The sequence below is a fragment of the Octopus bimaculoides genome, chromosome 16, assembly GCF_001194135.2.
Source record: "Octopus bimaculoides isolate UCB-OBI-ISO-001 chromosome 16, ASM119413v2, whole genome shotgun sequence".
In the NCBI taxonomy this organism is placed as follows: domain Eukaryota; kingdom Metazoa; phylum Mollusca; class Cephalopoda; order Octopoda; family Octopodidae; genus Octopus; species Octopus bimaculoides.
This window is the reverse complement of record NC_068996.1, coordinates 34,445,390-34,449,122: the sequence shown is the minus strand read 5'-3', so window position 1 is coordinate 34,449,122 and position 3,733 is coordinate 34,445,390.

Below are 3,733 nucleotides of genomic sequence, written 5' to 3'. Positions count from 1 at the left end.
TATATATATATATATATTTACATTTGTTTATTTATTCATTCACTGGTGATTGCGGTTGAGAAAAATTCTCACTTTAGGCAATAGATGTTAAAACATCAATAGACATTTCATGGTCACCTTCTGATGGAATGGAGAAACCATTTCTAACTTCCTAGCAATCATGTGTACTAATGTATCACAAGAGAGACAACCCTGAAATGAGTCTGGGAGCCTTCACTTCCTTACAGCAAATGATATTGGAAACTGTCATAGTAATGTTCCCTCATCAGAAGTCTCTAGAGCTCTATTCATTATCATCCTCCAGGCTATAACAGAGGAATTTAGGACCAGCTGCCCCTGGGAACTACTATATGCTGATGATCTTGCTCTCATAGCAGAATTTATAGCAGTATCAAAATTGGAAAAGAGTGAAAGGTAGATTGTACGATGCATGTGTGCGAACTGCCATGCTTCATGGCAGTGAAACATGGGCCGTGACTGCTGAAGACATGTGTAGGCTCGAAAGAAATAAAGCTAGCATGATTCACTGGATGTATAATGTCAGTGTGCACACATGACAGAGTGTAAGCGCCCTGAGAGAAATGTTGGACATAAGAAGCATCAGATGTGGCATGCAAGAGAGACGTTTGCACTGGTATGGTTATGTACTATGGATGGATGAGGAGAGCTGTGTGATGAAGTGCCACTCCCAAACAGTTGAAGGAATTTGGGGTAGAGGTAGACCCAAGAAGACATGGGATGAGGTGGTTAAGCATGACCTTCAAACATTGGGCCTCACAGAAGCAATGACGAAAGACTGAGACCTCTGGAGATATGCTGTGACTGCGAAGACCCGACAAATAAAGTGAGTTCATGACTGTATCCTACACCAGCTTCACATAACCAGCCCCAGCCCATTCAAAGTACCTTGGATCGTAGGATGACCTGCTGTGCTTGAGGAGAACTTGAGTCAAGTACATCAACATCAAAATAAAAATCAAATGGAAATTGTAGTTGTGATACCTGTGCCGGTGGAACGTAAAAAGCTATCTGAACGTGGCTGATGCCAGCGCCGCCTCGACTGGCTTCCATGCCGGTGGCACGTAAAAAGCACCAACCGATCGTGGCCCTTGCCAGCCTCCTCTGGCCCCTGTGCAGGTAGCACGTAAAAAGCACCCACTACACTCATGGAGTGATTGGTGTTAGGAAGGGCATCCAGCTGTAGAAACACTGCCAGATCAGACTGGAGCCTGGTGCAGCCTCCTGGTTTCCCAGACCCTGGTCAAACCATCCAACCCATGCTAGCATGGAAAATGGACGTTAAATGATGATGATGATTCCAGGTGTGGAAGCAAAGCTTGGAATCAAAGGGCTTGAAAGTTAATTCTACTCCCTTGAGATAAAAGGCCCTGCTCAATACATAGGAAAGGTGTACACAGGAACTCACAAGGTGTAACCAGTGCAAACTATGGACACTCAAGAGGTATAGCAGAATTACAGGCAGGCTAATGGAGAAAGTTAGGTTTATATGTAGAAGATACATATAAGCAATGAACACATTGGAGAAAATTCAGAAAACTTTTACTCTTGTTGGCAGTAAAAGTCCTCCCCCCACTCTCTCAAAGCAGATTGTATGATGCTTGGGTACAAACTGCATTGCTACATATTAGTGAGATGTAACATCTGAATGCTGAGAACATGTGAAGACTGGAGAGGAATGAAACTAATATGTTCTATTGGCTGTGCAATGTAAGTATGAATGTACAACAGAGTGCTAACATACAGAAAGAGAGATTAGACATAAGAAGAAACAGATATGGTGTGCAAGAGAAAAGACTGTGTTGGTTTGGTCATGTGATGTGTATGGATGAGGACAACTACATAAAGAAGTGCTGATCACATGAAAAAAGGCACCCAACACTAAGTGGTTGGCATTAGTGCAACTAAAAAGGAATGTATTATCCTGCATAATTCATTAGTGAGTAATTTATTCAAAAATATTGTTTGTTTGAATATAAGCAAACACACATGTGTAGTGCAGTTTAAAATTTGAACTTGAAAAGAATTTTACTATTTGGCTAATATAGTAAACATGAATTTTGAGGGCATCCAGTCACAGAAACTACGCCAAGGTTGACAATGCAGCTTTGTGGCTCACTGGATCTTATCACTCCAAATAACCCATGCCAGCATGGAAAATGGATGTTATTATCATCATCATAATCATCATCAGTGGTGGTGGTGGTTGTAGTGGTGGTGGTGGTGGCGGTAGCGGTGGCAGGGGTGGCAGCAGCAGTTATTGTTGTAGTAGAAGTAATTTCACAGATGATGATCTGTGAAATATATTAAGACAATAAACATTTAAAATTTATTTTGCTGAGCTTTTTTTTTCTTCTCATTTTTTACAAATTGCACATTTTTGTTTATATCAATATTTTCTTTTATTTTTATTTTTTATTCTATTCAACTGTAAATTGAAGCTGCTCATTGCAATGTTAAGTGGCAAAGAAGTTCCTGTATCATATTACAGCACATTTGGTGCCAAAACTTGAGAGTTTGGTATTCTGTTTTTTTAAAAAAAAAAACAATTTCATGCTACAGACAGTCACGAGAAAGTTGAGAATGTAGAATTTAATAGTTTCAAATGGCACCAGGATCAACAGAATAAGCAGCAGTAGTATACAAGGAGGGAAAGTTGCGGTTTGAACTAATTAATTGTACTGTAATAAATAATTGTGTATCTCATCAAAAAACATAAATTTGAAATTTGAAATGTTGAATTTCAAATTAAACAACAGTATAAGGAAGAAAAGAGGAGCCTCTATCTGATCACTTGAGCAACTGCAAATAGTAGCCAAATTGTTTTCAATTTTTATACTAGTAAACAGAACAGATATAATGGATAATGTACTTCAAGGCAAACAATGCTTGAGAAAAGAATGGATTGGTCATGGCTGAAACATGTTTAATCGTGAGTCAACTGAGTTAAGGCTGTTCTGGGGTTAAACTCTGATAAAGAATAAAAATATATAAATTTGCTTTGAACAGCAGAAGCAGCATTAGTTTAAAATAACAATCTATGTAACATGCTTAAAGTAGATATATTGAAAGCTTGATAAACTGTATTTGTCTTGAGGTAGTGACTGAAGAGGAATTTTGCACTTCATCAGGCTTTTGATAGTGTTCTGCTTTAAGAATGATACACAGATTGCTATATATAAATATATATGCAAGCCATTTGAAAAAATAGTGAAGGGTTTGTAGAAATAGCAGATGAGATGGAAATTAATATAAAGATGAGTGAAGGCTTTGGAGTTGATGTCCTTCCAAGTAATCCAAAATATAAAAATTTAGGCAAAATACACCACTCTATATAAATATACTAGTAGAAATACCCGGCGTTGCCCTGGTTAAAGAGAATAATGAAATCTAAAAACGCCGTCTAGACTACGCATCATCTTTATATATAGAGATGTATATACACACACGCACCCAAACACACGTATACATATGTATATCAATATAAATATATGAAAGTCAATGAAGTTTCGTAAAAGAAGGTGATCATGTACATACTTTCTTGCTGTTGTGATTATAACACGTCATTGTAAACAATGTTCCTTGTTTTCCCTTGTGGAGCATATACAAATAGGTTTTTTTTGCTGCCCACTCTTGAGCAGCCAACATACAGTTGTCCATGTGAGAAGCAGGGCTCTTCCAAGAGAAGACCAGCTACAGACAGTGTTTGACCCTG